General features: G+C 38.1%; 1 protein-coding gene across 2 annotated transcripts in view; it reads right to left on the minus strand.

Moving 5' to 3' along the window:
• The window catches only part of Ptx1 (pituitary homeobox homolog Ptx1), a 356,984-nt gene that overhangs the window by 236,179 nt on the left and 107,263 nt on the right, over window positions 1-13,542 (minus strand). The gene's annotated exons all lie outside the window — the stretch shown is intronic.

The raw sequence follows: 13,542 nt of genomic DNA on the forward strand, positions 1-13,542 counted from the left end.
CAGTGCAATTGGTAAAAAGATTACCAAAATTCAAAGTTCAAAATTCAAAGTTTGTAAATAACAAGTGAAACAAGTGTAATGAAAAATCTAGGACACTCAGTTCAAAGAATTGCAGTCGCGACCCCTCTCTCCTCAACCAATCCCTGTCATAAGATTTCGCGGAACTTGGAGGCGAGCTCATGAAAAGAAGAAAACAAGGGTTTTGTTTTTAACCGAGTGCTGGGGTGAAGAAGGGTAATTCGGTTTTTGTCTTGGAGCTGTCGAGAACGAAACCTTTGAGTTAAATCTTGAAGTTCGCGCCTGATTTGTTTAAACGTCAAGATGTACTTTCTGTTGGTGTGTATCAGGGTCATTAGTTAAGTACTTTTCTTCAATATGTAAATATGAGTTAGTGTAATTAGCCGGAGTGCTAAAAACTTAACACTTCAAAAGTAAACAGAATTTTTGTATAAAACGCATCGATAATTCGATTACTAAAGTGTTATTTTCAAAGCAATGATATGAACATTGAACCTTGTCGATAGGTGGTCAACACCAAGAACATTCACAACAGTGCTTTAGTCTCGTTTGCTGTAAACAGTGTCAACTTCCTTTCTGTTATAAAAGTGATGAAAATAGATAGTCGTAATATAGCCGATGTACACCCGGCCGGAGCGCGATAGTTAGGGAAAATTACGCGAGATTCAGGAATTCATCCAATGCAAAGATATGTACAGCATAGTGAGATTGGGATCGCAATCATATTCCCAATCCTGACGACGGGCCTTTTACTGCTAGAAAGACTTGTTATTTGCAGTGAGATGACCAGATTGCAGTAGTGTCTCCAAGAACTTCAGAGTCTCCAAGAAATTCAATCAACAAGGAGATAGTCCCATTATTGGGAAAAAATGGGACCTACTCGAGGGAGCACCGTAACTCTCTCTCATATATATTTCTGTAAATACCAGTGTACAATACAATCGTTTGTGGCTTAATTAAAATCTTCTGTTCTTCGTGGAAGTTGTTGTAGTACTCTTTTTCACCAGGAGTTCCTCTCAGGTATGTGGCAAAGATTTATGTAATATGTTTCTTTCCAACTACTTGAAGATACGGAGAGCCATCAGGGCATGATTGTTACCATCATACGTGCTAGTTGTGTGGGTGATATTATTGGTACACGAACCTGAAGTAAAACCACAGAGTGCCTGAAACCAAGAGTCTCATAGCATATTATTTTTCTTAAAATAAACATCATGTTGTTCAGATTAATCAGTTCTATCATAAAATTTTAAATAAGCTTAAAGCTTCTCTACCCCATATATTTAAATCTTTTATTTAAATACATTATAATTTCTTCAATTACGTAAATTTTCCTTTATGCAAATCGTGTCGGCCTTCAGCCGTACCGTTCACTCGGCCACCCACAGCTGGTCCCGACACACAGTATAGAGGTAAATCTAAACACAACTCAAGACTTCCTAGAAATGTGGGGTGTTTTCACTACACAGTATATAGTGTGCGGAAAAAATCCCGGAACGGTACAATATCTCGCGAAATATACAGATCAGGAATACAAACAAAAACACGTGCTAAATAGTCTTCAGAAAACTACCCAATGATACCAAACGCAACCCCCAATTCCAACCCCTTCGGTGATACGGGGGATAACCTTAAAAAATTTTAATGGGAACCCACATTTCCTATTGCATATTTAGATTCTCCAGAGAAAGGGACAGTGATTTGATCTAGAACTGAAAACAGTGCCTTTACAAATGGTGCTTGAATCGACACACAAAAGATAGGAGTCACCAAATCGTTATGAACATGCGAAGTATTAGTACGGTACTCTGTGGCCATACGGTCAGCGTACTGGACTACAGAGGTTCTGAGTTCGATTCCCAAGGAGAGTAACATTTTATGTGTATTTTTATACCAAAATAATGAATTCATACATTTTAAGTTCAATAAAAATAATGTATTTGTAAATAATTTATTAACTTGCAAGAAAATACAAATTGCGACAAAAATAGTTTGTTTTCTTGTAAATAACCCTATGAACTCCAACCCTAATAACCAAGAGAGAAGGTAACCATGAATGGGAATCAAACTCAGGACCTCTGATTCCGCAATCTAGCACGCTAACCGTATGACCACAGAATACATTACCGACAATTCGCATTTTGGTAATGTTTCGATACCCCTCCTTTTTTTGTTTGTCGATTCAAGCGCAATCCGTGAAGGCACTCTTTTCAGTTCTGGGTCAAATCACTGCTCCTTTTTCTGGAGAATCCAAATGTACAATAAAAAAATGGGGTTCCCGTTTAAAATTTAAAATTATCCCCCGTACCCCCGAGCGGAGTCGGAATTGGGGATTATGTTTGCTACCATTGGATAGCTTTTTTCAAAACTATTTAACATGTGTTTTTGTTTCTTTTTCTGATCTGTATATTTCGCGAGATATTGGACCGTTTCGGGACTTTTTCCGCACCCTGTATATTAATTTTCGATTAGTATCCTCACCTTCAAAGATGACAAGTTTATAACTTAACAAAAAGATACTTTAAACTACTCTATACAACGCATTTTATTTCTACCGTGAATTCTTTGATAAGTTATTATAAACTAGTAGAAGTGCCCGGTTTCGCACAGGAAGAACAGTGTTTATCTACAACACTTGAAAATAATGTTGACCAACACATTTGATGTTATCCCTAGCGGTTCCCGGGCCAGCTGACATGCACACTCTTCACTAAACTTGGGCTTAAATGTTATTGAAAGTTTCACTAATTAGCTTAGCGACCCCGAAAACCATGGATTAAACACTAATATAGGATTTTTTTTTCTTTTCTTTTTTTTTTTTTTTTTACATTTTGTTCTTCACTCCTTCCATTTTCTTGCCGATGATACTGAACTTAGATGGTATCGAGAGTGTCTGTATTCACCTCAGCGGTTCTAAAAATTATAAATTCGACATCAGTTGTCTTCGATTATTTTTAAGTATTACCCCTTCCCACTCCCTTAGAAGTGTGTTATTCTCACAGTATTTTTTTCGTTATTAAAATAACTAATATACATGCCTCAAAACTTTTAAGTTAACACCGGTAGCTTATATGATTTTACGAGATATATCGATCGCTCTAAGCATCTGTGGGAATCATGGACGACGCAAGCTTCATTCCTGGGATATCGAGTTGATGAGAAGGCGAAGCGATAGGTATATCACGTAAAATCATATAGGCTATGATACCGGTGTTAACTCAAAACTTCAATTTTTGAGATACGTCTATTGGTTATTTCGATGACGATATGTGTATGTCCACTTGCATTTTAACATGCGTTTACATAGTAATGAGGAGCTCATGATGAGCTTCCTCCTGCTGCCTTAGAATACGCATCAAAATTTCTAATTAATCTGCGGTCTCTTTGACGCAGTTATCAGGTAACACTGTTCAACAAATTTTGATCGAAAGTATGTAAATTCTTTGAAATTGCGATCTTTACATTCATTTAAGCATAATGTGAAAGGAAATGATAATAGAAGAATTTTCTTAGCTCAGGTTGTGAAAAAAACGCCCTTGTACAACAGTAGCTGTATACTGTATATACAAATGTATTAATATTTATAGAACATTTAAGCAAAATCTTTGTAAAAACCTACATTTCACTTTTTTTTTTATCTATTTCACTGTGATGTGATAAGCTGGGGAGTTAAGAAGTACCCTAACCTATAGCTTTCTATACCCTTGTACTTCCTTTTTCAAAATTGCGCAAATACCAGTTTCACAGCGATACAGAAGATAAAGTAACCGTGGTCAAGTTAAACATTAACAATTCCGTAATAAAAATCAGTATTAACATCAAAACATGAAAAATATGTACAAATACCTTTTTGTGCAAGAACTACACTGCAATGTAGACAAAAGTTTCAAGTGATCCCTTGTACAGGATTATGTTTATTTTATTTTGAGCGTCTTCGCTTGGCTTGCCTTTTGTAGATTACATCTGGAGCATCCCTTACAATAGTCCAACAGTAGTCGGCCAATATGTTAGAACTCCACTTTCCCTCATATCTCTTTTCCATGGCTGCAATATCTTGATGGAAACGCTCACCATGTTCGTCACTTACTGCTCCACAATCTTCGGGAAAGAAGTCTAGATGTGAATGAAGAAAGTGGAGTTTCAGAGACATATTGCAACCAAGATTTTTGTAGCACAATAACAACTTTGCTACCAGTTGTTTGTAATTTGTTGCTTGGTGTTTTCCCAAGAACTGTGAACAAACACTCTTCAAGCTTTCCCACGCAGCTTTCTCCTCACCTTGGAGAATTTCGTCGAACTTGTGATCTTTTAATAGTTGCCTAACCTGTGGCCCTATGAAAACACCCTCTTTAACTTTGGCATCACTTAATCGAGGGAATTGTTCTCTTAGGTACTTATAGGCCTCATCCTCTTGGTACATGCTCTTAACAAAACTTTTCATAAGACCTAATTTAATATGTAGAGGGGGAAGCATATTCGGTTACGATCTACCAGTGGTTCATGCTGCACATTTTTCACTCCCAGCTGAAGAATTTCTCTGGTACTCCAATCACTTTTGCGGTAATGAGATCCACGATCTCTACTGTCCCATTCACATATAAAGCAACAATACTTTGTATACCCTAACTGCATACCTAGCAACAGTGCTATTACTTTAAGGTCACCACAAATGAGCCACTGAAAATCGTAATATTTAATGGCTTGAAGTAAATGTTTCAAGTTTTCATAAGATTCCTTCATATGAACTGCGTAACCTACAGGAATTGAAGGAAGTTCATTTCCAATATGTAAAAGCACTGCCTTTAAACTCACCTTGGACGAATCTATAAAGAGCCTCCACTCCGTAGGTTCGTAATTAATTTTAACTGCTCTCATGAGACCATTTACATCTGTACATGCCACAAGTGTGTCTTCCATAGTAAAAAATGAAGTGAACATCTCCCTATTCCGATACACTGAAATATTTACTTTTTCCTGCAATAAATTTCATTGCTTTAAGCGTGACGCTAAAATTTCGGCTTTGCTTTTCGAGAGGTCCAAGTCTCTGATTAGATCACTTAGTTCCTCTTGAGTAAGTCTATGTGGTTCACATGGAGGTTCTTCTACAACAAACGTAGGGTCCTTCGAAGTATAGTGGGGTGGGGGGACACTGAACAATTTCATGGTAATTTACTTTATAAGCAAACGGTTCGCAACGAATGGAAGAAACCTTACATGCAATCGAAACCCCAATATGTTGTTCAACACTCGGTGCAAGCACTGTGCGATATCTGGTATAGAATGGATGCTACGTGCGTGGAAACGAACACATGTGTTCTGTTCAGAGTCACCCACGATCGAGGGATGAAACTGAACAAGAGAGGGGTGACATTGAACATTAAAAAAAAGCACTAAAAATATGCAGAAATACTGAACGTATATATTTTAGGGAAGAATAATCTGCATGTATGATCTGTCCAATAAGAACAAAGGAAGAGATTTACTAGTCAAAACAAAATCAATAATATATCTACTGTGTATTAAAACTCCTTGGGGAACGTAGACCCTGTAGAACTAAGCAATGCTGACATGTGCTCACGCACTGGTTCTGCATCGTCCACAGATAAAAAGTACATTGTCACCAGTGCTCACACAGACTATATGGTACCAACGGCTGCATCTTGAACATTGGATCCAGTTACCTACTGGAGGTAACCCAGGACAGAGAAATGAAAGCGTTTGCAGCATTACATCACGTAAGTAACGATCATTTTCTCCTTTCTCGGCGCATGTCACGAACAATGCATTTGAACAACCTTTATCTGCCACAACACGCTTTGGTTTATTGTTGAAAGAAAGGTCAGTCTCTTCCACGTTGTAGATGTGTTCCGGAGAGTTGACCAAGCCAGTCCCTTCTATGGTTTGATGCAGGAGATCAAAATATTCTGTGACAATTTCACTGTTGAAAACTTTTGCTCTTGTAAGAAATAGCTGTTTCATGGTTCGTAATAATAATTCAGAGTTTCGTTTGAGAAACAATTGAAGCCAATCTTTTCCCTTCTATCGCGTCTCCCTGTTGAAAGGGTGTTTCAGTGATTTCTTTTCAGCGAAGTCAAACGCGGCTTTTCTTACATTTTGCGGTGTTATAGGGAAAACTTTCCGTGCCACCTTGAGCAACAAGTTTGCCATTTCGTCTTCCTCTTCTTTCCCAAACAGGGGCTGACCTCCTTGTGACCTCCTACTGACAGATTTCAACCGCAAGTGTAACGTGCCCTTGGGTATCTCATATTTCTCGGCAACCTGGCAGAGGACAGATTTTTTTAATTTCCTCGAAGGCTTGCGCCATTGTTTGCTCATTCTATCCTTCCTATTTTGTGCCATTCTTTACTCTCTTGTAGTCTCTGGGCAGCTGTAATGAAACATGAAACCCTGATAAGGCACTGTATACAAATTGTACAGTAAAAACATCATAACAGCAATACAAAGCTGTGTTCAGTGTCACCCCATCAAATCTGTTCAGAGTAACCCCACAACGCAGGTTGTCGGTTAAGTGTTCGTAATTTTTCACAGATGGCAGCACCAGTCAGCATGTAGCAGTCAGGCATGACCAAATCCCCGCCAAACTTCAATGCATCAACAACGTGGTTCTGTGCTGTTTCTCATAGAAATTACACACTATATACACAAGGTCTCAAACTACAGTATGGCTATTTTATTGCTTGATCCTTACATTTGTGTTTGTCTCTTTCGCGTTCCTCTCCAAAATAAACGTGAGTTCCTCACGTCGCACGAATATTTAACTCACCACACAAACGTCTTCCAATTCCACCACTTTCTACCAAACTCAAGGTGGCGGTTTTAGGAAACAAATGACAAACGTTAATATGTTCAGAGTCGCCCACCGTTCAGAGTCACCCCACCCCACTCTACTTGATTCAGGAGCTTCAACTTCTTGATCATCATCAGAAAAAAGATCGTATTCTTTAGGTGGGTCAGGAACAGGTAGTCCTTCTCCATGTGGAACAGGGCACATTGCAGAAGGAATGTTAGGATAGATCAAGGCCCGCTTCTTCTTCGTGGAAATTCCCTTCTTGACGGAAGGAACCATACAAAAATAACTAAGTGGTCGCTTGGCTCCCTCCAAATCATGGGCACTGCAAAAGGCATTGAGCGCCCCTTCCCATTAATCCAATTTCTTAGATTGCTGGCACAAGTGCTACACACAATGTGGGGTGCCCAAGATTTATCTTGGTCTCCAATTTTACAACCAAAGTAATATTGATAGGCTTTTCTTATTAGTGGTGTTATAGTCTGCTTTTGTGAGGAAAATGTCACTTCCCCACACACGTAGCAGAAGCTATCCGCACTGTTTACACAATTTCGCGGCATTTTTGTTTATTGAAATCCTCAAAATGTCACTTGAAATAGTTCCGACAACTATTTAAAAATATACATTCGAAATACCAGTATTTTTGCGTACTTGTATTTTTATGTCCTGCACTACACAAACGTCACACCCAAAACGCTGATAACTGCACTAAACCTGTCTTTTCTAACAATAGCAGAACACTACTGAGATAAGGAACACAATGAAACCAAGCGTTCATATAGTTTCTCCAGTGTTGCCGGATCAGTGTAACATTTTACCCCAAACGAAGAGAATATATTTATTTTTAAAGCGTTATTATTAGACATGCCTGTAAAACGAAAAGTAGAGCTAATATTCGAAAATAACTTTCAAATTCGTGATCAGCACCACAAAATCAGTAAGAATTAGCTGATTTTGTTCAATTTACATTTTCGTTGTTGAACAGTGTAACCAAAAAAGTTCGTGCAGTTTTCGTCACTCAGCAAATATAGCCCACAGAAATCTTAAACAGCCATTTTATTCTACGAAATAATCATTATTGAATTCAATGTCATATTCCCAACAAGACACAAGTTTATAAATACCCTTTCTGAAAACATTCTCTTTTTTTTCTGGAGTCCAAATATTGTGATACAGCCTTCGTGACATTGTCGCGTTTTCGGAATTGCTGTTCCCACAGGTGATTATTCATGGCCACAAGCAAGTAATAATCCGATGGGACGATATTCGGGGAATAGGGTGGATGAGACAGAACTTTTCAGCCCAGTGTTTTGATCACCTCTTTGGTCGCTTTCCCCATACGAGGTTTGGCAAGATTGTGGAGGAGGAGAAATCCTCTTCTGCTGACTAGTGCTGGCTGATTCTGAAGCAGTGTAGCTGAAACTCTTTGCAATTGTGGTGAGTAAAACTCGCCTGTTATGTTTTTTCCGCTTTCTAGATGTTAATAGTGGACTATGAAAGCGATGGTTCACTAAACACACAATATTACCTTCTATTGGTTTATGTCCGGTATAGCGGCCAATAAGACCAAACCAGAAGTCGACCAATGATGTTTCCTCTTCGGTTATCAGATACGATCCATTTTTCGTCACATGTCAAGATTTGGTTCAGGAACGAGGCTTTATTATGGCGCGACAGCAAAACAAGTAGATGTTCAACCGTTGGAGCTTGTTTTTCTCGGACAGGACATAAGGAACCCACTTGCTTATCTTCCATGTTATCCCAAGATTATGAAGATGTGATCGAATGGTTTCGTCAGATACTCCAAACCTATGTGCAAGCTCCTGGCCGGTTTGATGTACATTATGCTTGATTTCATCCTCCAACTGGACTTTGTCTACTCTGGATGGACGATGAACACAAGGCTTGTCTTCAAGGCTCTAGTCTCCGGAAGAAATGTGGCTGAACCACTTTTGAGCAGTCCGTTCACTCACTGACGTCTCTCCAAATGTGGAGCATATACTTCTATCGGCCTCTGCTGCTTTATTTCCTAATTTGTACTCGTAAAGCAAAATAAGCCTCAATACCTCCTTTTCCAACGACATGTTCTTTCGAAGATTGCGCTTCCTACAAAACCAATAACGAAACATGTAATGCACTGAACGGCTCCCTACTGAATAAGGTTTGAAAGCAATGTAAACATATGATGTCATCAGAATAATTTGACCACACTAACGCGACAAACATAACTGTTCTCAAAAACTGCACGAACTTTCTTGGTTACCTGTACTTAAAAGTATGCCAAGCCAAAGGTGTGGATTTGCATACTCAACAAACAAATATTCATTTTCACATAAGATGCTACCGCGTGGAACGGTAATTCTAACCTAACCCAACATAAAAGTTCTGCGATATCGTTGGGAGTTCTGTAAAGTGTATCGTCAATCGAAAAAACGTTGAGAAGCACTGCAGTATATCAACAGTTGACACTGGCTCGGATCAATTCAATATGCACTAAATAAACTGTTATAGCGTACCATAACTAAGTGTTTGATATATTACTGTTTTCCTTCCATTAAAATGAGCGCAAAGGAAAGTGCAATGTATATACAGTATACCTACCATAAAAGTAAACATTATTCTCTTACAAAAAAAGGTTACGTTTTCTATTTTTATCAAGAAAATTGTCAAGTAGGTGATCCATCTTTGTCAGCAAGGCTAACAGAAAAAAGGGACCGGTATCGCTGATATCTAAAGGCGGCCCTTTGTGCTTGTCACATCATCCGTAGCTTATCAACTGATGGGATGCTTTGCTCGTTCATCTATTTTTCTTTATTTTTTCAATCGAAAAGACAGCTCAATATTGTTACAGCCTCTGAACTTGAGTGATTTTTTTTATATGTCCTTAAAATATTATTTTTTTCTTTCTTTTACGTTAGAGGACAATATAAATTTTAAATCGCAGTCACGTCTCCAAATTTAAAAGAAAATCGAAAGTAGGAAAAAATTCATAGTATGTACAGGACTTTCTCGGAGACTATTTGAAGTTTGTTGATTTCGCTAAGCTACTGTATGTCATTCAATTTATACAATCCTTTCCACTTAACCGCACATACTCAGCCATACAGATAAAAATACTTCGTTGAAGTTAATGACAAAAGTATATTAACTAACTAACTAACTAATTTTGTCCTTAGCCAACTGAATCTAGTTCTTACTTTGTATTCCGATTTCTGTAAGTGTTCTTTCACCTGCGTCTAGGTCTTCCTAATGGTCATTCCCGATTGCGTTTCCAGTTTAAAATTATTATGCCAGATTTAGAAAATTAAATCAAGTTAATTTAGTTCAACCTTTGCGTTATATAGTAACCTTGTGATTGGTCTTCGGTGCCAAAAAAGTCAAATAAAGAACGAAAATATTTAAGAGCGATCTGGCTTAAGAAGCTCTGGATTAGCAGCGTTCCTTTAGTTTTTGCTTTGAGGATGGAGGGAAGGCAAAAACCCTAAATGTCAGTAGATTTTCAGTTTTTTTATTGATATATTATTATCTTATGGATTAAAATGTGTGTATATATACACATATTAAACTCAGGAGAGGGGCAATGGGATAACATAGATGGCAGTAGATGTCAAAGATGCGTAACAATTACTTATCGTCTTTTCGGATGCAAAATAACACCGGATCAATACTACATAGACACAGTGCCTTGCAGTATTCCACCGTCCTCCCTCCAAAAAACTTTCGGCCCCTCCCAACAAAAATTTCTGGGTGCATTCCTGTGCGTAACTCATCTATTGTAAGTTCCGGATGTAGTATATACCTTTGGAACCCACTGGAATTTTATGATGGGGGAAATAATGGTAGAAATACGTCATGCTTGATCTATTCCATTGTAAGTTCCATATGTAGCACATTTCTTTGAAACTCACTAGAAACAAATGATGGTGAAAGTAGTACCTAACACATCCATAGAAAATAGAAGGAAAACAGATTCATAAAACTCGGTTTGCGATTCAACCTGACTATTTCCCTGTTTTTCATCATTTTACCTTCAGAAAAAAATCCCTTTCTTTCCTATTTGATAAATTTTATTGCTAATATTTCCCTATATCATGGAAATTTCCCTCAATCTACCAACATAACCGAATAGTCAAAACCAATCAGCCGGCGACTTGAAGGGAAGTGACGAAAACACATTAGAATTCACTATAATGTGTGTTCTTGAAGATAAATTTTAAGTCAAGTAATAGTAGCGATGCTTTTGTTACAATAAAAAAAACAACAACTTGAAATTCATTTTAGGCAGGAGCCCAATATATCTGAATTAAATGTAACATGAGGAGTAAAACTGAGTTATAATTAACTTGTTCTACGTATAATCAAGTGGAGAAGATAACATTGTCATTAGCTTCACTGTAAATAAGTATTCTTTGAAATCATAATTAACATTTTATCAAACGAGTACGATAAGAATCACAGGTCTGGCAGTCATTTTCAGATAATTAACGCCAGACACAATAGTAGCATGATTTTGCTCTGACAATAGTTATTTTGTTTAAATTTGTGCTTACTTTAACGAGTAACATTTTTTATACGAAAGAATAAGATTTTTTTTTTGTCTAAACACTAAAATTTGTAAAAAAAAAATCCATCTAATTTCAGAAATCCACTCACTAATAACGGTTCCAATTTACAATATTTATATACGGTATCCATTATATTGACAATAAGCAAAGAGCTACTCAAAATTTACATTTATATTTAAGATCTCGTTTGAAGCAGATGCAATGATATCGTAAGTTCACAAAAGCTGTCCAGTAACTCTAAATATTACCAGGTTGCAGCACACGTGCTTGCTAGAATATTCTATTATTACCGTTAATATGAACTGAACACGAACCCTATGCAGTTTTTATATTTGTTGAGCACACACACACACACACACACACATATATATATAATATAGTAAAAGTTTATTTTCCCATAATACCTTGCTCAAGAGGGTTAAAATCTCGAAACCCTCCTTGTGGTGTACACTACTGATAATAATGCAAAACTATAAGTTTCTGAATAGTAATGACTCTATATTATATTGAGCATTGTTACTGCTGTTCCAGTTCGTTTCTACATTTAGTCTGACTAATTGGTTCATTAAATTCCCAAATTTCACGACAAACTTTTTTGGGAGTGCGCAGCACAACGGTTGAGAACCACTGCTTTAGTCCATTGATCTGTATATTTTTTTGTTTGCTTTGAAATGAAATTTGAATTTTAATTATGAAATTTTTACTATTTACTTTACTCTAATGAAATGCTTCTCGCTTTTTCAAAATGAATTTTCATTATAATAATGATTATTAAATATTAAAATCACACTGGTGTCCAAAACTTAAGTATAATGACTGTTCGAGGAGATAGGGCACGAAGAACGTAAATAAGTTCCACGAGAGGGAATCGCCATACTACCATACCAACTCACCACACGTATCTCACATGAAACAAGTCAGATTTGTAAGAATCGTGGTAGCAGGAAATCATACATCGCAAACGCAAAAAATGAACCATCACTCACATACCATAAAAACGCTGTAAGACGTACTGTTGGCACCGGAAACAGGTTAATACCGGCTATGGTCACCCAGAATAGCCGCATGTCTGGCACCACGCTCCGCACTGAAGGTTGAGTTATTGAGAAGGCGTTTGGATGGCTGAATCCACTCCTCACGAAGAGAAGTCCAGAGCTCCATGTATGTCTTCGGAAGAGACTATTGGGCTCCAACATGTCTCCCTAGTGCGTCCCAAACATGTTCAAGCACGGAAGATCGCGCTGGCCGTTCGATAAGTTGGATGTCTTCAGTCTCTAGGCAATCGCCCATCAGGTTAGCACACGATGAGAACGGATATTGTCTGTCATCCATGAGTAGAAACTCTGAGCAGACTGCGGCTCTGACAAGTCATACAGTCATGCAAACTATCGTCCCTGTTCCTCTGGTCACTGATAAATCCTAGATCGAAGATGATCAGGTCTGTACTACCATCACCATAATGCCTATCCAGACCAGCATGTTACTGTCATCACACCGTTCCATTTTCACGACGTTCATGGGATGAAATCGAGTTCCTCGTTCACGTCAGATTAGTGTGTGATGGGAATCGCTCTGGAAACTATCGGGGTTCATCCGTGAACAGTACGCATCTCCATTCAACTTGAGCTCCGTAGCAATGTTCTCGACACCAAAGTAAACAGACTTTTTGTGCGCTGGAATCAGTGGAACTACGGTGGAACACATGTTGCGGGTTGTGGGCACACAGAACATTGGCACCCAGTCTCCGATATACAATTTTGCATGACACTTTCACCTTTGAAGCGGCTGCAAAGTCCGCTGGGAATTGTCTTGTAGGTATAGTTCACTTGTTACGTGCAGTTGTTCAGATGTCACATGTGGATGACCTTCACCGAGCTTACGGTTGACGTCTGACTCAATAAACTGTTTTCGCAACCTGTACATATCACTTTCTGGCACATTAATGACTCTTGCTATTGATGTCTGTGTATCTTCTTGTTCCAAGTGCCTGATGAAGTGACTCTTCCTAAACCGTACTAAGTGGGGACTTTGTGTTATATTCTTGCTGTCTGTTGCCACATGAAACTCGGTAGTATCCTCCGCTCACTAAAACAGACCTACACACAATGCCGCATTTCGGAGCAGTAAGGTTCATTTTCATCCTATCTAAGA

This window comes from Thermobia domestica, chromosome 1 (assembly GCF_964235325.1).
Source record: "Thermobia domestica chromosome 1, izTheDome1.hap1.1, whole genome shotgun sequence".
Classification (NCBI taxonomy): domain Eukaryota; kingdom Metazoa; phylum Arthropoda; class Insecta; order Zygentoma; family Lepismatidae; genus Thermobia; species Thermobia domestica.